Below are 21,726 nucleotides of genomic sequence, written 5' to 3'. Positions count from 1 at the left end.
CAATGGCCCAAACTGTTTTGGTCTATTTTAGTACACCTTTTCATGTCATTGGAAATCCTTAATACATTTATCATAATCTTTATAAGTCTATCGTAACCTTCATTGTATGTATTGTTACTAAAGCTATTTGTAACTGGTATCTGTTGTAACTAAAGCTATTTGTAACTGCATAGCATTCCAACTAAAGCTATTTGTTATTTACTTATAATGTAATTATGGCTGTCAAGTAGTCCTAGAGTATTATTATTCATTGTCAAGCCTTACTACACACACATTTTGTTGAGATATCTTTAATAAACTATCCTAATGTACACAATAGGTCATGTTCAGTGTGAACACAGCCCATATCAAAAAATTGGAGAAAGAAAGGGTACTGATCTTGGAGTCTAACCTCCAAAGGTGAGTGGGCAGATCAAGTTGACAAAGAAGGAACTCCTTGAATAACAAATGGATGCTCATACTCTATAGGATGAAAGAAATGTACAATGAAGATGGAAATGAAGTACCGGTACAATGAATCTCTACTATAAGTGTAGAATGAGATACAATAGTATGTAGGAGCAGTGGTGTATGTGCCAATAGTTGTAGAAGCATGAATAGGGTGAAGGCTCAAAGTAGAGGGCAGTAGTAGGATCACATAGGTGTTAGGAACCATAGTGACATGGGATGGCTAGCTTCTTGTCTGAGTCCTATTCCATCTGCATATTCCCTTAGTATTGTCCCATGTTAGAGGCTATAGCCCCCTTTGATGGTGATAGGTGATGGCATTTCTTGCCCCATTTGTGTCCCTGCCCCATGCCACTATGTTAGGGATGCTTGAAGAGGTGGTTCGGGCTATGTGCTGCTGAGCGAGTCAAATAATGCTGCGAATAGTAGGGTTGGAGTGTATTGTTAAGCTATGAAAAACAGGTCAAAAGTTGGTTATTGGCCAATTTATGTGGCTCTCATACAGTGCCAAAAAGGCAAAACTCAAAGAATTTCTCATTGAGCAATCATACCGCCCAACTTAGAAAAAGTTATCATTTTGTGTTCATACCACTCAAATTTGTTTGAAGAGAGCCACTTTTATCTCATGAACTATTCCCAAACTTTGTACTTCTATTGCCATCTTTGGGAAGAGCCATCATGGTCATTATTTCAGCCTGTCTTACTATCTTGGCTGGTGCTGAAACCAATCTTCCTTCTTACCACTTGGAGAGGTGGTAATGACTTGATTAATCAACAATTACAACAAGTATTTAATTACATAAAATTGAAATGCACAATTTACCACTTAATCTTGGACATGGACAGTTGGTTGGCCCCAAAACTAATGCCCCTTGCAGTGTTTCCTTAACTTGTATTGCAATCTAGATGGAATACATTGAGATTCCTTGAATCTCCTTCACTCTCCAATTGCCTCTTGTTGTTAAGCATGACCAACAAGCCTTCAAATTAATTTGTCTATTGGTTTGCTTGGGGATTGGCCTTTAACTATACTCCTTAGGCAACAAATTCAGCCCAAAAACTTGAATCTCTTGAAATTGCCTGAATTTCAATGATAGGAATTTAAGTTTCTAGGCCTTCATTTTTGAGTATGCTTCTTGAGGTAGCAACAAACCCTAATTTGCATTGTAAATTAGGGTTGACAATAGAGATTACTCAATATATCCACTCCAATGGTTGGTTTCGCTGGAAATTGCTGACCAAGGATGAAAATAGGCTGGAGGATAAGAGAGAATGCCGAGGAGAGAAAATTTTGATTTCTTATCGTGAGAAATTGAAGAAAATAAACTGCTGCTCCGTTTAGACAGCCATGAAGCTGTTACGGATTCCTAGGACCTCATAAAATTGCTTTTGCCTAGAGTGCAAAGCTATCGCATGTATCCATAGGGCCTTGGGCTGCAGCAATCTCGTCTAGAAGCTTCCCTTGATGGCTACAAATGCCCCCTAACTCCTACATTGATTCTCCACCTTTAAAATGGTTTCTCTGTGTGTGTGTGTGTGTGTGTCTCAGTGCCTCCAAAAACGTTTTTCCCACTTGCATGGGAAGTTTTGCCAAGTGGTAGCCTTTTAAAACAATTTTCAGCATTATCTAGCTTTATTAAATTAATTTCCAGAATAGTAATTCCAAAAATTATTTTGATGACTATTTATGGCTTAGAAAAAATTATTTGATTGGCCGACAACCAAATTGGCTAGGCTAATTTAGCTCCCAAGTGATCATCAACACTCATTAGCTTGGACCTAGCACTAATTAATTAATCAATGACAATTCTTTAGTGTCACCACTATTGACACTCAGGGCTAATTAAATGGTCTAGGCTTGAATTTGACACCATGTACCACCTAGTATTTGTCAAGTATAACTTGTTATAACTTTTGCCTTTGGCTCCGACTGATATCTCACGGTTGAAGGTCCCACATGCACATTTGATTAACTTTTAATCAAATGCTAAGCTAAGCATTAGAATTTTGCATTCTCCTGATAGACCGCGAAAATTAATTCAATCACATACTTCCTATAATAGAAATATAGTCCTAAGAAATTGTGGATCTTGTTCACATTCTTCAAATACATTGTGCCCCAAAAAGTGAAACTCATGCAAGAAAAACTCACTCTTCTTGTCATTTATAACTAGCTTGTGCTTACGTAACTTATTGACACAATGTCCAATTGCTGCCTATGCTTTGTCTCATTCTTTGAATAGATAACCATGTCATCAAAGAAAGTGCCCACAAATCCACTACGTGGCCTAAAGATGTGATCCATCATTTGATTAAATGTGGCGAGAGCATTTATAAGTCCAAATGGCATGACAAGAAGCTCATACAGCCCAAAAGATGTCTTGAAAGCTGTCTTAGGAACTTATGGTCTAATACGAATCTAATGATATCCACTTTTTAAATCAATATGGTTGATTATGGCAGCCCCCTGCAATCTATCCATAATATCATCAGTTCAAGGGATCGAAAATTGGTTTTTTATTGTCATTTTATTTAAAGCGTTGATTGTCAATGCACATACACCATGATACATTTTTTTTTTGAACCAAAAGCATTGGAGAACAAAAGGGAGATGAGCTAGGTGTTGGAACTCAGCTGGAGTGAGCAGCAGTTCAAGAAGTGAGAGTGACAGAGAGAGAGATTGTAAGTACGATTCAACTTGGGTGTACCAACAATGTGTTGGTACACAGAATAAAATGTATTTATACTTAGGGCATGTAAGGGTGCATTCACATGTACAACTAATTAATGTATATATACTATACATGGAGGTGAAAAAGGGCCTTTATCCCAACAGTCCCCCACTTAAAGGTTCGAAATGAAACTTTAACCAACTCCCACTAGTCATATGCAATGCTAATGCTGAGCTTTGCTGAGACTTTTAGTGAGAACATCTGCAGGGTTATCCTGTGTTTTGATCTTGGTCAATGTGATTAGACCATCTTTCAGAATCTGTCGGATAAAGTGATATTGCACATCTATATGCTTTGTGCGTGAATGATACATGGCATTCTTAGCCAGATACATAGCACTCTGGCTATCACATCCCAACACTGTAGTATGCTGAGATTCTCTGCAAGTCTGCTTAACAATATAGCTGCCTTAGAAGCTTCAATAGCTTATATATATTCATCTTCAGTAGTACTGAGTGCTACGATGTTCTCCAACCTAGAACACCAAGAAACGACTCCACTAGCGACTGTAAAGACATACTTGCTAGTGGACCTACGAGTGTCTAAGTCACTTGCCATGTCAGCATCATAGTAACCCTGCAAACTAAGTGCACCTTGCCCATAGCAAATATACTTTCTTTGTGTACCCTTTAGGTATCGAAGAATATACTTGACAACCTCCCAATGTGTTTTGCCAGGATTTGACATAAACCTGCTAACAACTCCCACTGCATGAGCAATTCTGGACGAGTAGCAACCATAGCATACATAAGAGAGCCACAAGCTGATGCATAAGGGACTCCCTTCATAGCATTTTCTTCCACGTCATCTTTTGGGCTATTGGCTTTACTAAGCTTAAGGTATGGAGGTAAGGGCACCCCAAAAGACTTAGCTTCAGCCATGTTAAATCTGTCCAGTATCTTTTCAATGTTACTTTTCTTGAGATAAAAACAACAATTTCTGCGTTCTATCCTTGCGAATCCTCATGCCCAATATATGCTCTGCATTCCCCAAATCTTTCATGGAGAAAGCTGATTTCAGCTGATTTTTGAGAGTGTCCAAGCTAGTTTTTCTTTTGCCAGCTAGCAACATATCATCCACATACAAAACAAGTATGTTGGGGCTGCCATCTGTATCCATTTTCATGTACAAACAATGATCTGCATGGCTGCGTATAAATTCATGAGAGAGCATAAAAGTGTCAAACTTTTTGTACCATTGCCATGGTGCTTGCTTCAGCCCATACAAGTTACGTTTTAGTTTACACACCATCTGCTCTTTTCCAGGGACTACAAAGCCCTCACGTTGTTTCATGTAGATTTCCTCATCAATGTCACTATCCAAAAAAGCTGTTTTTACATCCATTTGGTACAGCTCTAAGTCCAATACAGCAGTGAGAGCAAAAAGCACACATAGAGTGGTCATCTTCACAATAGGTGAGAAGACCTCTTGGAAGTCAATCCTTCCTTTTGTGCATACCTTTGGCAACCAATCTTGTTAGAGATCATCCCCTGACCGAGACTGCACAGTCCAGTCAGACTGTACAGTCGGACTGCCACGTGGCAGTCCGACTGCCTGCAGTCCAGTCGGTTGCATTTAATGCAGCCGACTTGCCGTGTTTTTCGCCCAGATTCTGGCTATAAATAGCCGAGTTCTTCAGCAGTCTCACACACTTCTCTGCTCGCAGATTACAGACTGGTGGCACGCGTAGATTCCGTCTCTGTTCGCAGATTTCAGACAGGAGACAGTGCAGACTGCAGCGGACTTCGAGGTGAACAGCAGGTTGCATCATCGAGGTGGAGACACGCAGTCGAGCGCACTGCGCCCGTGTACATATCTGCATATCTTTGTATACAGCACACTTTATACAGCAGATCTTCATCTTCCACTGTCTTTCTCTCTCTTCTCTCTCTGTGTTCTCTCTCTCTCTCAGTCCTACGCTTCCGCACCGTTGCACTCTGACATGGTATCAGAGCAGTGTTAAAGGGCTGACTGAGCGCAGAACCAACCTGAAGAGGAGTTTCTATCGCGACACAAAGTTGCGTTTTCAGCGTTTGAGGGCAGGCAGGAGGGCTGTGCCTCGGAACAAGGCTGAAGCGAGCGTGGGCGCGCAGGAAAGGAGTCTAGGTGGTGGATTTGCTGCTGTATACTGCTGTTTGATGAGGAGGAAGTTTGAGTTTTCAGCTTTCAAGTGCAGGTTTTGCTTTTTCATCGCCTCCGGCGGGTGAAGAAGATTAAGGACGCGGAAGAGCCCTAGCAGGCTGAGTTTTCACAGTCAGAGGGGGCTGCTTTTGCGTTTGTGAAGGCATTACAGGTAAAGATGTCTACAGAGATGGACTTGGAGTTCCATACGATTATGGACCGGAAGGTGCCTGTCTTACCGGCTCTTCCCGCAGATCAGAAGCTCGATGGCGACAACTACCGCATCTGGTGCGTCATGATGTTGGCCATCCTTGAGTCCTATGATTTGGCGGAGCTTGTACAGGAGATCGACCGGCCCTCGGTAAGAGATGAGTCCAAACTCTCTTCCGAGGCTCGTGCGGGGTTGGCCAAGGCTCAATCTCACTGGGACAAACTGAATATATCCCATAGACACACAATTGCTTCCATTATCTGTCACCACTTGCACCACATTTTGGACTCCTACGTCCATGATGACCTGTCTTATGTGCTTCCAAATGAAAGCTCCTGTGATGATAAGACCTAAGGCAGAGGCATCGATGGCCTTAATGAACATAGTTCCTTTACATGAAGACACCAAAACATTGTAAAGATTCATTCGGCGCATATCTGATCATCCATCGCATAATATTCTGCATCCATATTTCACCCATGTCACCTTCAAGGGATCCAATTGAGCCTCTATGGATGCTTTCTCCTTTCGAAGCTCCCGTCTGCATAATGCATCTGTGGATGGGCCTTCCCACTCACACCCTATGCGGCTTACTGCCCTGATTGTCTTCTTCCATTGATGTGTAGTGGCCACATTGAAAGGGATAGCACACCGAATAAATAAGCGAGTGAGTTCCCTAGTTGCCTCCACAATTGCCTGCCTCTGAAGTCTTGCATGGACACTTGTACCATGCAAGGAGCCTTTTTTTTCACCACTACTAGAAGATGGCAACGAGGTTCTTTTTGCACTTGGACCTGATACGGATATGGATGCACTTCTTTTTGATGGGCCACTAGCATCTCCAATTTGGCTAGCGCCACTAGGCCCACTAGCCTCTCTTTGCCCCATTTGTGCTTCATTAGCCCGATGTGGTGTTGGATAAGAGGATTCATCATCTTCTAGCTCAATACCCATACGCTCATGCGTGTTACGCTCCCCGATTTCTCCAATCCACAATAGTTGCACCACCACTTCTTTGATCCGCCGGAGCCCTCGTATCCCTTGATTGGAATGATGTGCCTCCAATATGGATTTGGTGCCATGATATGATGATTAGCCTTTAGGCAATGGATTATGGGAAGAAGAAGAAGAAAAGAGGAGGAGGAGGAGGAGGAGGTGGTGGTGGTGGATTATGGGAAGAAGAAGAAGAAGAAGAAGAAGAAGAAGAAGAAGAAGAAGAGGAGGAGGAAGAGGAAGACTCAGGAGGAGGCGGGAGCTGGAGGTTCGAGGAGGAGGAGGCGGGAGCTAGAGTGTGCCGTGGGAGTCGAGAGCTAGAGTGAACGCGATGCTGTCTGTGTGCTAGATAACCAGCATCTAAACGGGTCCTAGGATCACGAAATGGCGGTCTTTCGTTTCTGTTTTAGTCCGAAATGGCCGGTCTGTTTCGGAGCTGCCAAAATGGCATTTCGGGATACTATGCCTTCTTCATCTGTCAGAGGCGTTGAAAAGGTAAAATCTGCACTTGAAGGCCAAAAACACAGCCTTCTTCCTTCTCTAACAGCAAAAACAGCAGTAGCTTCAGCAAATCTTCTCTTTTCTTGCATGCTCATGCTCACCTCAGCCTTGTTCTGATGCGCAGCCCACCTGCTCGCACTTGAATGCTGAAAACACAGCCTTGTGTTGCACTAAAAACTCCTCTTCAGATAGGTCTAGACCCTAGGTCAGTCCTTCAATGCTCTGATACCATGTCAGAGTGAAGCAATGCGGAAGCGAACGACCGAGACAAAGAGTGAACCAGAGAGAGAAGAGAGAGAGTGAAAGAGACAGTGAAACACAGAAAATCTGCAATGAAGAATGCTGTATAAGGATGCAGAATTATACACGGATGCAGAGAGAATATCTGCGTATGTCTTCACCTCGAGGATGTCGATCTCCGTCGGCCTTGAGAGCAATCTCCGCAGTCTACAGGCTGAAATCTGTGAGACAAAATTGCCTCAGACTGCTGAAAACACAGCCTATTTATAGGCTGAAAATAATGCCTAAAAATGATCAGGTCGGCTGCATTTAATGCAGCTGACCGTTTAATGCAGTCGACTGATGCAGTCGGACTGCTGCCACATGGCAGCCTGCCACGTGGCACCTGCTTGCATGGCACTGCATGCCAGTCTAGGGAATGACTCTAACACAATTATCCATAAAAGACCCTTGGTTGGGTTGCGAATAAGGCATGTCCGTTGCCTTGGTTGACCAGTTAATGCTTGAGTTAGGGTTAAGATACCATAAGGTAAAACCCAAAGGGGAAGAACAAGTCAAAATAAGTTAACTTACCAAGAACATGTGCTTACACATTCTTGTTTGAGATTATTGGGATCTCACCAAGTCGCGAACGATCCAGGATCTAATGCTGGGAGCATCCGGGAAAAAGAAATCACACCTTAGCAGTTGGTCGTACAAACGGCCTTCGAAATGTTCGTGATTACAAGTGTCTAGTTGGCTGATCATAGAAATACCTATATGGAATCTAAAAGATCTCCAAATAGCCTCTAGATACGTGAGCACATTTGTATTAAAGAAGTAGAAGCACCACCCCCCTCTTGAGTATCATGCAATGCTCCAAATCTATGCTCTGTTGAGCCTGACTGAGCCCGAATCAGGCTCCATTTGAAAAGCATCAAGGTAAAGTTGTAACAAACGACGTGATTCTATGAAATCCTCCTCCTCCATCCATTTTGCATTAAGAGGTGCATAGTTTTGAAACTTCACCAAATAGTGATGGGAGGCTTTGCCCTTGACCTTACTTTCCATGTTTGCCAATATTTGCTCAGGAACCAAGATTTCATCAAGTTCCTCAACCTTTGGCTGCATCTCATCATTGATGTCATCAGGCACATCACCATGGAAAGGCCTAAGAAGACTCACATGAAAAGCATTGTGAAGCTTCAACCTGTAAATTACCTCATTGATCCTTTGCAACACTTGGAAAGGCCCATAGTACCTCACTTTGAGTTTAGGGAAAAGACGCTCTTTATCCTTCATTTTCTTAAACTTGGCCTTTTCAAAGCATAACAAGATACAATCACCCTTTGTAAATGCCAAAGCTCTGTGGTGATGATCAACTACTTTCTTTTGTTTTGCTTGAGTCCTTTGGAGAGCTATTTTTACTTTAGCATAAGCTTCATCCAAACTCTTGACATACTTGTTAGCCTCAAAGACCTTATCTTTTGTATGCAAAATGGGTGGGACTTTCTTCCCCCCTTCCACAATCTCAAACGGTGCCTGGAACTATGCATTGTGTTGTTCTAAGCATATTCCACAAGAGGCAAAAACTGTTTCCATTTTGTTTTATGCTCAGACACAAAGCATCTCAAAAGATCTAAAACAACAACATTTGGTTCTTCAGATGCCCATCTGTTTGTGAATGAAAAGAAGATGAGAACTTTAGGGTGGTACCCATATTCTCGAAAATGCCTCTCCAAAAGAGACTTGCCATATAAGGGTCACGCACAATAGATTGTGGCATGCCATGATATTTAAAGTTGTTTTGTGTGAACAATCTTGCCACTTGCCATGTGATCCGTGGTTATCTTTTTTCTCACCAAAAGGAAATAAGCGTGTTTGATAAACTTGCAAATAATGGCCATATGCCATTATTCCTTGTAGGAGTCCTAGGAAGATCAAAGATAAAATCCATAGCTATGTTGTCCCACGGTCTACCACAAGGGGTGTAACAAACCCGATGCCTTCTGTTGGCCAAACTTTTCCTATTGTTGGCCAGTGGGTAGAGATCTTTAATCCACCCTTGAAGCTAGGGCTGAATAGTACCCATAAGATATGATGGGCTGCTATGGGGCTTAACCTTTGGCAGGTAACTAAATAGTTTTCATATTCATTCTTTAGAGACTTGTAGCAACATTTCTCCAAGAGTATGGTGCTGCTGGTGTCAAATCGAGGGTGTTTTTCCCACACTTTCCACAAGCTCTCTAATAACACAGGCTTCTTCCAATGTTGCTCATGAACATGAAGGATCTGGCGAAAACTCTTTCGCCACACTTCATAATCTTCATGAGAGAATACATCTGCTCATACAGAAAGAGGAATGTAAGACTTAATCAATAGGAAAACTATAGGAGGACACAAAAATACCGACGGCCTCCCAGTAGCTTTACATGTAAAAATTTTATTGTTTGCCAGTGTGTAGGGGAAGCACGCAAACAAAATCTGCATTAGCTTTGGCTTGCTGCAACAGCTCCAAACCATGATACTTGCTTTGGCCCCCAATGATAGCAGGAACTGTTTGGCTCTAGGCCTCACCATAGAGTAACAAGCCTCACTAACGCGGACTGGTTTGGACCCCTCCAACAGCTAGTCCTATTTAAAAGGTTCTTTTGATTCCTTCTAGAGTACCGCATTGAAATCAATGATTATCAATCTACCCTTGGTTGTAGGAACATCACTTGGAATCTTACTTTCCATGGCAGACTCCTCTTTGAGCCACCAGGTTCTTAGGGCTACAGAATAAGTTAACAAATTAGGTGTGTGCAAGAGACTAAACAAATAGTTGAACTCAAAAGTGCTCTTTAGAGGAGAGGAACCGTAGCAGGCTCCTCTCCTTCCAACTTCCCCTTCTGCTTTTCACAAACAACAGGCTCAGTGGATATTTCCACATGCATTTCTGCATCAGCCCGGTTACGCCATATTAGCCCCACAATCTACAAAGTTCAACAAGATGACCCATAGAAAAAAAGGAAAAGAATAAGGCATACAACATGAGAAAGAAGCAAATAGTTACTTACTTTCCTAAATATATCCCTTGTGCTTCCAACTCTTGGCCACTTTCGGGATTTGATGATTGCATCTAGCTTTCACACAAGTGTCGTTTGTCATGAGAGTGGTAGCAAAACACCAAGAGGTGGTATTGGTGCTTGTAGGCTAGTATGAAAGAACCCACCACATAGGTAGAGTCTAAAGACTCCCAACAAGCAGCACAAGTCCCCAAAACACATGGATTGTGTTGTCTTTATCCACAACTTGGGGTTTGGGAAAACCTTCTGCCTTCCTCTAGTTCTGCAATTAGCATTTTAAGAAAATCACTCTAGGTGTGAGCCTCTTGACTCTCACATTCCATTTGCAGGAGGACAAACATGAAAATGTCGTCAATAGAGTACCAAATAGTACCAATATTATCAAAAAGCACAAAAAGGTAAATCACAATGTACCAAAATACACAATAAAATATACCAAAATGTTTTGGAAGGTTTCAAAATGCACAAATAGTTGGGTGCAAAATGCATTCTAATGTGTGCAATAAAAGTGTGCAAAAAGTACCAAATAGTACAATGGAGTACTGAACAATATTTGATATTCAAAAATAAAAAGGACCAAACAATACCAAAAATTCCAGAAACTACCAAGCAATGGGAGTCCTCCGATAAAGCTCACATGAGGGTCACCACCAAGCGATGGGGGACTCTTCGGCAAGTGATGGGGAGTACCAAACAATATTTTATATTCAAAAATAAAACATACCAAATAGCACAAAAAATATTGTTAAGGTACCAAGTGATGGGTGGTTCTCCAAGCGATGGGGAATTCTCTCAAAAAGTTCTCATGAGGGTCACCACCAAGCGATGGGGGCCCTCCACCAATGGAGGGGGGGGGGGGGGGGGGTTCATTAAGCGATGGGGAGTACCAAACAATATTTTATATTAAAAAATAATAAGTACCAAACAACACCAAAAATACCTCAAATGTACCAAGTGATGGGGGGTCATCCAAGCGATGGGGGGTTCTCCAAAAAAGCTCACATGAGGGTGACCACCAGCGATGCGGGGACCATTCGTCGCAGTGAGGGCACCCCATCGCTTGAGCCTTGGTGGTGACCCGTAGGGAGTTCGGTGCACATGATGGTCACCACCAAGCAATGTGGATGCCTTCTGCTGCAGCGAAGGCCCCCCCTCGCTTGGTGATGACCCATAAGGCGTTTAGTGCACATGAGGTCAACCCCAAGCCTAATGTACCAAGATCTTGTGAGAGTGCGCAACGGAAGAACACGAACACAGAGGAGGAGAGAGAGAAAGCAAGGAATGAAGGAAGAAAATCTGCACTGACTGAAATGAAATGCTGAATACACCAAAGTGGACTGATCAGTCCTTGCACGCAGCCCGGAGCGTCAGTGAGGGCACCAGAACAGACTGAAAGCAATGGCAGCACCAATGCCGGAGTGGGAGAGGAGGGAGAGTGTGCTGAACCTGCAGAAGAATGTGCTGAGAATGACTGGGGGGCTGCTATAAATAGCCCCAGGCCAGAAAAACTGGCCGACCTGCCAAAACTGGCCGACCTGGCCAAATCTGGCCGACCTGGCCAAATCTGGCCGACATGCCCAAATATGGGCCGATTGCACACCAAAAGGCCCATTTTGGGCTGTGTGACACCCGAAAAGGGAATGCAGACACAAACAGCAGATACAAAGCTGACAGAGCTCCTCTGTCTCCTGCCAGACTCTGACAGGAGCTCACAACCAGGAGATGACAGACTGAGAATGAAAATAGAGCAGGCTAACACCCCCTCTCAGATCCTGGGAGGGTCTGAAGACCTAATAACCACATGTGATGAAGCAAAGAAGCCTGAGGCAAAGGCTTCGTGAAGAGATCAGCCGCATTGGCCGCCGTGGGACAATAGGTCACCACCAGCTCCGAATCCACGATCCGCTCTCGAACATAGTGATACTGAACCTCAATGTGCTTCGTGCGAGCATGAAACACCGGGTTCTTTGCCAGAGCAAGAGCACTCTGGTTGTCCATGCGCAGCTCCGTAGGTCCGGTCTGGGAAAAGCCAGTCTCCGCCAGCAAGCGACGGAGCCAAACTGCCTCCATAGCGGTCGAACAGAGGGCCCGATACTCAACCTCGGTAGAAGAAAGTGCCATAGTAGGCTGCTTCTTGCTGCTCCAAGAGACAGCACCGGATCCAAGGGTGAAAGCATAACGTGTAGTGGATCGTCTTGAATCCACATCACCTGCCCAATCAGAATCACTCCATCCAGAAAGGGTGATCCCATCTCCATACATGATCCCATAGGATCGAGTCCCTTGTAAATACCGAAGAACACGCAAGGCTGCCTTCCAGTGATCCTGTGTAGGAGTCTTCATAAAAGAAGACAACAAAGCCACCACAAAAGAGATATCCGGCCGAGTGTGAAGCAGCCAGATGAGAGAGCCTACAAGGCACCTGTAACGAGTGGCATCTGTAAGGGGGACTCCATATGCCAAAAGCTTGAACTCAGGGTCCATGGGGCAAGAAATAGGCTGACACGCGACCATACCAAGCTCCGAAAGAAGCTCGGAGATGTACCTGTGCTGTGAGATAAAGATGCCCTGTGCCATCTGAAAGATCTCCAGTCCTAGAAAGAAGTGAAGGATCCCTAGATCCGTCATGTCAAACTCCTGCTGAAGAATGGACCGAGTATGCTCCACCTGCTGAGCGTCGCTCCCTGTACACAAAGAGAATCCACAACCCGTAAGTAGAGGTTGGGATCATGAGCGGAGCGCTGAAAACCACTCTGTAGAAAGAAGCGGTCAATCCTCTGGTACCAAGCACGAGGAGCCTGCTTCAGGCCATAAAGAGCCTTCTGCAGCCTGTAGACATGATCCTCCTTCCCTTGCACAAGAAAACCAGGAGGCTGTGAAACATAAATCTCCTCCTCAAGGACGCCATTCAGAAAGGCTGACTTGACGTCCATCTGAAAAATAGGCCAACGGTGGTGAGCTGCAAGAGGAGCCAAAATAACTCGAATGGTAGACATCCGAGCTGTAGGAGCAAAAGTCTCGAAGTAGTCCAATCTTGCGCGCTGGGCAAAACCCTTGGCAACAAGCTTGGCCTTATACTTGTCCAAGGAGCCATTTGCAAGATACTTGGTCTTAAAGACCCATTTCACACCTATCACCTTCCGTTTCTTGGGACGCGGTAAGTATGGTTTCGCTCGATGGAATCGAGCTTGGCCTGCATAGCCTGTCTCCAAATATCCTGTGCAAGAGCCTCCTCCATAGTGGAAGGCTCGGAATCCTGAAGAATCTGAGACATAAGAGCATAGTTCACACATAGTGAACTATCCCGCTGGGCCTGTAAGCGGGCTGATCTGCATGGACCTGTAGAAGAAGCAGGAAAGTGAGTAACACCTGAATCCTGCATGAGCCGGCGATACCATAAGGGAATCCTAAGAGACTCCTCTTTCTGTGAGGGAGACCGAGTAGTCTCCGGAACCTGTAAAGCATCCATGTCGGAGAGGAACTCCCCCTCACCAAATGAAGGTAGATCCTCCTCACCTGAAGAAGGCTGTGTATCCCGAGAAGACTCCTGAGGGGAGTCGGAAGGGGTGGAAGAACTCGTAGAAGAAGGAGTCACATCCGCCAAAGGGGGAAGGGAAGCTATAGTAGGAGGAGGAATGAGAGGGGTGCTAAGGGGTAACCTGGAAGGAAGAGAAGGTGGGGGGGGGGGGGGGGGGGTCCGGCGATGTCGAAGAAGCACCTGTAATAGAACCATCAATCGGATCCTCAGAGGCCTTAGCCTCATCAAAGATCACATCCCTGCTCACCTCAATCTTCCGTGTCGTCGGGTCGTAGAGCCGATATCCCTTCGTGGTCGTGCTATAGCCCACGAAGATAAGCTTTCTCGACTTAGAGTCGAGCTTCGTCTGCCTCTTCTTCTTGTCCACATGGACAAAAGCATCGCACCCAAAGATGCGAAAGTGGGACACGGAAGGCTTCTTCCCAAAGAAAGCCTCATAAGGAGTCATGTCCTGTAAAGCCGAAGTCGGAGAGCGGTTGCGAATATGCACCGCTGTAGCCACCGCCTCACCGCAAAGGAAATGAGGAAGACTCCTATGCTCCAGCATAGATCGGGCCATCTCCACCATGGTCCGATTCGCACACTCCACCACACCATTCTCCGATGGTGTGTTCGGATGGGAATACTCCACCCGAATGCCATGATCCCTGCAAAACTGAGAGAAAAGGTGAGAAGTGAACTCGCCACCGTGATCAGCTCGAATGCCACGAACTTTGGAAGTTGTTTGTGTCTCCACAAACACCTGCCACTCGCAGAAACGGAAGAATGCCTCGCTCTTGTACTCCAAGAAATAAGGCCACACATAACGACTGAAGTCGTCCACAATCAGCATCAAATACTTGGCCTTTCCAAGGGAGGCTGTGCCAATAGGTCCGCAAAGGTCGGTGTGAACCAACTCAAGCAGAAAAGTAGCCCTCCTAGAGGCAACCTGAGGGTGAGGCTGCCTATGCTGCTTGCCCCTCAAGCAGCTAGGGCACAAAGTATGAAGAGGAGGGAAATCTGGAAGTCCCTCCACCATCTTCCTCCGAGAAGCCCGCCGAATAGAATCGAGGTTCAAATGACCATACCGAGCATGCCAAAGCAGCCCAAGCTCATGGGAAGTCCTCGCAGCCAAGGCTGTGAGCGTATAAAGCCCACCCTCCTGTGTACCCGTCCAAAGAGCATCACCTGTAGAAGCATCCTCCACTGTGACTGCCTCCTGTGTAAAAATGACTTAGGTACCTAGCTGAGTAAGACCATGCATAGACAATAGGTTAAAGCCCAAATCAGGTACATAGAGAACTTTGGCGGAAGAAGACCGCCTGTCAGAAAACATAGGTAGAGTCCCCACGCCTCGAACAGGAACTGTAGAATTGTCACCAATGGTGACAGTGCCCCCTTTGGAACGAAGATCCTGAAGCCAATCCTGTCGGAAGGTCATATGTGAAGATGCTCCACTGTCTACGAGCCAAGGCTTCTCCTGAGTGGTAGAGGCTAGGGCTATATCCTCCTCAACAAAGACATGCACAAACGCAGACTCTGTCGTGGCTGGGGCCGCCTTGGAGTCCTTCTCCTTGGGCTTCAAATGGGGGTACTTCTGCCAACACTTCTCCTCGGGATGAGTACCCTTCCCACAGTGGGGACATTTGGGCTTCTTCTCCTTCGCATCCTTCTTGTCCTCCTCCTTCTTGTCCTTGGCCTTCTCCTCCTGTTGTTTCTTCTTCTTGCCGCCATCTGTACCTGCAGTAAAAGCCTTGGTGGAGCCACTGGCACCCACCTCTTTGAGTCGCTCGTCATGCTCCAAGACAAGCGGGGAAAGTTCCTCCCAAAGGAGTTTCTCACGGGTCCTCGAGGTGATGAGGCTGGTGTAGAAGACATCATAGCGGGGTGATGGTAGCTCAGTCAACAGAATCATCGCCATATCCTCGGACGATATCACACGACCAAGAGAGGCTAACTCGCCTCGCATGTCCTCCATCTTCGTAATGTGCTCCTTCATAGAAGAAGAATCATCAAGACTGAGCATCCGCAACTTCTTCTCCAAGGAAATCTTGTGGGCAAACGTCTTGTGTTGATACAAAGACGCAAGCTTCTTCCACACTTCCGCCGAGGTCTGTAACCTATGAACATGTACAAGAACGGAATCATGTAAACTCATAAAAAGAAAGGAACGGGCTCGAGAGTTGAGCCTATCCCACAAGGCTGCACGGTCCATAGAGGTGCCATCTGACGAATCCACGGGGGGACGGTCAATGGGCGAAGAAACAAGCTCCCATAGGTCGAATGTATCGAGGATGCACTCCACCTTGCACGAACAGAGGGAGTAGTTGGAACCATCCAACTTATCTTCCTTCGGAAAGGAAGGGAGAATCGGCACCTGAATAGAGGGAATCAAGGAAGGCATCCGCACATCTGAAGCAGTCTTCACGGAAGGCACATTCACGATAGATGGAACCCTCTGAGATGCATGGATTGAAGAGGGACGAGTGCGAGGAGGCTCCTCCCGACGTCGAAACTCCTGATAATCCCGCCTCCGCTCAGAGGAATGATGAGAAAAGAGCTCATCCTCTGAGTTGTCAAAGCCTGAAAACTGGTAAGACATCTTCCAATCTGGAAAATACCAAACACCAAAGAAAAATTGTGCCGAAGCCGAAGTATGACCAGCAGTATGGTCACCAACCACCAAGACGTAGGCTGTGATAGCCTACAAACACCTGGATCTGCAAAACGCAAAGGTAGCTGATGAAAATCACCAGAACAGAAGCCGCCAGCACCAAAACGCAGCCTGACAGTGGGTCGCCAGCAGGAGATGAGCCGCGTGGAGTGGAAACGACCATCAGATCTGCAAAACGCAGCCTGATGATGTGTCGCCCAGCTGAAGGAGGAGCCGCTTGATGGAAAACGCAAGCAGAAGGGGTCGATGGATGACGTGGCAGCCTCTGGCGGAGTCGTTTGCAGCAAACGCAAGAAGAATGGCCACCTGGAGGGGCCGCCTGGGCAGTTGGAGATGAGGCGACAGCAGCAGAAGAGGGGTGAGGTATCTCTCCACAAGGTTAGGTCCTCCGTGCTCTCAGTCAGGCGATGATACCATGTGAGAGTGCGCAACGGAAGAAGAACACGAACACAGAGGAGGAGAGAGAGAAAGCAGGAATGAAGGAAGAAAATCTGCACTGACTGAAATGAAATGCTGAATACACCGAAGTGGACTGATCAGTCCCTGCACGCAGCCCGGAGCGTCAGTGAGGGCACCAGAACAGACTGAAAGCAATGGCAGCACCAATGCCGGAGTGGGAGAGGAGGGAGAGTGTGCTGAACCTGCAGAAGAATGTGCTGAGAATGACTGGGGGGCTGCTATAAATAGCCCCAGGCCAGAAAAACTGGCCGACCTGGCCAAATCTGGCCGACCTGCCCAAATATGGGCCGATTGCACACCAAAAGGCCCATTTTGGGCTGTGTGACACCCGAAAAGGGAATGCAGACACAAACAGCAGATACAAAGCTGACAGAGCTCCTTTGTCTCCTGCCAGACTCTGACAGGAGCTCACAACCAGGAGATGACAGACTGAGAATGAAAATAGAGCAGGCTAACAGATCTACCATTGGGTTTAAAAATGTGTAAAACTGTCTCGGCGAAAATGTGCGAAAAGGTTCAAAATTTCTAAAATGATCCAAAATTTTCTAAAGACGCCAAAACTAATACAACACTAGGCCAATGGAGTATAGTAGCTACCAAAAGAAAAGGATGATGTCAAAAGGTAAGGCAAAAGTACTTGTTGATCTTCCATCTCTTGGGCAAGAAGCTGTGAATCCTTAGTCATTCAAAGTCGATAGAGCATATACTTCAACGCATTTAAATTGGCCTCTACTTCATTTAGCTCTTTGGTATCAGGCGGCCCTTGTCAGTGTAGCTCTTTCAGACATTGCTCAAATATAGTAATGTCGTTCTTAATTCTCTTACCCTCAACCCTCCATATAAGCTCTCCTTCTTTTGTTGGAGAGATTCCCTTAGCTCATGTAACCTGCTCTACTTCTACGTGTAGCTTGTCAGAATCCTCTCAGCAATGCCCCCCCAAATTGGAAATGTAATCTACTTCAGAAGGTCATGACTTGAAAACGTTATCCTCTTTAGTGCACATGTTGCTTGCATCCTCCATGCAGTTGGTCTTTTTGTTCAAAGATCGTTTGTCCGAATATCAAGTACTATGATACGGTATTGTGTATGGTTCAAGCCTGCAATACCCTATCGAGTACATGAACACATACTTACAAGAATATATTGTTGGGTTGGAGGATTCTGATGAGGAATGGGTGCCATGCAATCTCTTGAAGTACATCAATGGGGCACAGAGGAATTTCGAAAACGACTAGGTCGTTTTTGTGCAAATCTCACCCTTGGGCCTTGCCTACTTCAAGCACCTCACTCCTTGGTAAGCTAAGAAATATGGCTTTGATCAGCATGGCACTGACTACCTCTCATGGACTGCCACTTTCGTTTTGTTACTCAATGAAGGTGAGGACCCACCTGCAGTCATAGTGGATGTTGAAGAGCATGTGGGAGACTTACTGAAGGATGTCCTTGATCCAAAGCCTTTAGCAACAGACAATGCTAGAGAGGAAGCAGAGGCTGCAGAAGAGGCAAAAGCTCTAGACCTTATGGTCGATAGAGCTACAATTGCTGTGGATAACACCTTAGGCGATGGCTCAAGTGAGTAGGAGGCTGTCCTGTCTGCAGTTGATACAGATTGTTGCATAGATAGCAAGAGCGAAGTCTTCATTGATGACAAAGAATGACTTCCCCCTCGTGTCTGATGATTTGCCTATGGAGTAAAGCAACTTGAAGCTAGAAGACATAGACGGCACACTCTTAGCTCTTGGAGATGTCGTGGACTTGGCGGAGCACACTATGGTTGGTACCCAAGAGTTTGAGGTAGTGCAAGCTAGCTTGGTGGCAGGATAGGTGCCCTTGGAAGAGTAGCAAGCGCTCGCTCCCCGCCCCCCCAATTGACCCCGATCGATGAGTCCAAGTCAAGTGTGGACTTGACCAAACCCTCCAAGATTAGTGCTGATGCCGAGCAAGAAGTAAGTGTATCAATAGTCTATCTAGAGACTTTATTTTACCATGTATACCATTTTGAGATAATTTCATGTCAATGTAGGCCATGCTCGACATCGATGATTTTGCAAGTTGCTGTTGGAAGGATGCCTCCATAGGGCACTATATTGGGAGGATTCCTATTTCTAACATAGCCATTCTCCATGCCACCTACACCCTAGACAGACGAGCTCAGCTCTCTATCCTCAAGGCCCTATCAAAAGTGCTATGTGCATCCACCATCACCTTGAATGTGCACAAGATCATTCTTGTTAAGGAGTTGGTGAAGCATGTATTTGGTACACGCCTGCGTGGAAGGATACTGCAGGCCATGGGGGTTGCTGCTAGAGGCCAAGAAGAGACGAAAGCAGGCCCATGAGAAAATCAAGTGCTTGACGATGGTCTGAAACTTGAATTGAGCTCTAGGATTCTAAGCATAGTTTTGTAAAAGAAAAGCCCTTTGTACTTTGTGCTATAATACAAATATATTTTTATTGCAATCTATCTCTTGATTATATTGTCTATTTTTTAGCATTCAATTTTATAAGATTGAAGGATTTTACGAACCGATGTTACGTGATACCAATGTGTATATTATCAGAGTATGACAGATGTGCAAAGTACAATTAAAAATTTATCGGTCAAAAATTTATGGTTTGATAGGCCAATCAGCTTAGTTTGTGGCCCAAAATGCCCAAAAATGGCATAAAAAATTTGATATGAGCTGTCGAGAAGCCTTGAAAGGTACGGAGCATGATGCGGTCCTACCCATTCACGCTCCGTACCATCTAGTGCTTCCTGGACAGCTTAGATCAAAATTCTGATGCCATTCTACCCATTCACGCTCCGTACCATGTAGTAGGGCTTCGTGGACAGCTTAGATCAAAATTCTGATGCCATTTTTGGGCATTTTGGGCCAAAACTAAGCTGATTGGCTTGTCAAATCACAAAATTTCAAAAAATTACCTATATTTCGTTGCTTGTAATAAGATGTATGCTAACTTATCATTCGGCAAAGTAGAAAGGTTAACTAGACCGTTGGCTCAATAATCGATTTCTCGTTCTACTTAATTGTTGAGTTTTCAATTGATGTTGCAAATTTAATCATTACACCGTTATACACAAATACATTATGAGACATTCGAGGTATAATAAAAAGGAAAGGTTTTTGATTACATGTTGGAGTTCACAAAGTACATTGCATTGCAGTGTGTTACAAAAATTGTAGGCCCTTGGTATCTCTAATCTCTCTCCCCTCTTATCCGTCTAGCTAACTGCATGTCTCTCTGCATGATGGTCACCTGCTTAGCATGAATTGCACCGAGATATGTGTCCTCAAAAAGGGTGACAAGGTATGCTTCTGCACCTTCGTAGATAGCCTCCATTGCAATCCCTTGCATGCGAAGTTGATATCCATAAGATTGAAGGATTTCCTTCACTAAGTGTGCAAAGGGCACTTTCTTGATTAGTAGGTCCGTGCTCTTCTAGTACTTGCGGATCTCCCTAAGATTTGCTAGGTGATAGTTCTTTCTTCGCTTTAGCCTTTGCCCTAGGACTCGTCTCGCCGGGCCTCGCCATGGTTGATGTCCTTATGCTTGTTGGGCTTGGGGTTGGGGCCCGGGTGGGGGTTGCTCAGTAGGGGTTGGTTCTTGAGTTGGGAGGAGGGGTACTAGAGGAGGAGGAGGAGGAAGTTATCTAGCTTGCTTTGTTTTTAGCTTGGGGCGTCGCATGGGGTCCTTACCACTTGTTGAGTGCCCCTCGGTTGCATCTGCACTAGCCTCTGGCCATTCTATCCTTTTCTAGGGCCTATTGATGTTGTCGTCAATGTTGCCCTCATCATCATTGTTTCCACCTTTCTCATTCGTAGAGGTGTCACCCTCAATGTTCTCTGGCTTGTTGTTGTCAGCTTTCACATCCTCGCTTGCTTCTTCCTCTTTGGAAGAATCTTCTTGCTCGTGAGCTCTTTTCAAAGACTCCAAGGCCAATTGAGGGAGGGTCTTCCAGCCTTTGGATGAATTTGGGGGGAGGGGGGGAGGGACATGGAGACAACGAGGTTGCGTTGCTATTGGAGTCATCCCATCGGGTGAAATTGGGGATTTCTTTGCCTTGCCATGGTGGAAAAGTGAAAACTTGTCCTTGGCCTTGGCCTGGTAGTGGATGTCATCGCACAGTTTGCTTGGTGTGGGCCATGAGGTGGATTAGAAGAGAAGAAGTACAACAAAATCAGTCCTTGGCAGATAGTGTTTCCAAGTGGAAAGAGCATGAATTACAACAAGCAACTCTTTCTCATAAACCTTCAAATTTATCTCCGTACCCTATAAAATTCTGCTCTCATATGCCACAACATGACCTTCTTGCATTAGATTTGCACCAATGCTGTTCCCATATGCATCACATTGAACAATGAAAGCTTTTTAGAGATCTGGCAAGATCAACACTGGATCCGAAGTAAGCTTTTATTTTAGCTTATTAAATGTTGCAATTTCCTTATCAGCCCATGTAAATGGAACTCCCTTCTTCTACAATGCATGAAGGGGTGAAGCAATTTTAGCAAAGTGGCGTATGAACCTTCTATAGTAAGAACATAGCCCCAAAAAGTTGCGTACATCATGCAAGGTTCTCAAATGAGGCTAGCTGCGTATTGCTTCCACTTTTATAGGATCCATTCTAACACCATCTTTTGAGTCAATATGCCCTAAGAAGTGAATCTTTGATATGAAGGATTCACTCTTTTTTGCATTAATAACGAGCTTGTGTTTTCCAAGTTCCTTAAACAAAGTAGTCAAATGCATTCGATATTCTTTCTCATTCTTTGAAAAGACTAT

General features: G+C 45.1%; 1 protein-coding gene across 3 annotated transcripts in view; it reads left to right on the top strand.

Annotated features, from left to right (window-relative positions):
* LOC148020130 (uncharacterized) overlaps positions 1–21,726 on the top strand; it is a 42,313-nt gene that overhangs the window by 3,104 nt on the left and 17,483 nt on the right. The window lies entirely within an intron of this gene.

Source organism: Lygodium microphyllum, chromosome 19 (genome assembly GCF_053477565.2).
Source record: "Lygodium microphyllum isolate KBCC chromosome 19, Lygodium_microphyllum_v1.1.10, whole genome shotgun sequence".
NCBI classification, from domain to species: Eukaryota; Viridiplantae; Streptophyta; class Polypodiopsida; order Schizaeales; family Lygodiaceae; genus Lygodium; species Lygodium microphyllum.
This window is presented reverse-complemented; position numbering and strand designations above follow the sequence as displayed.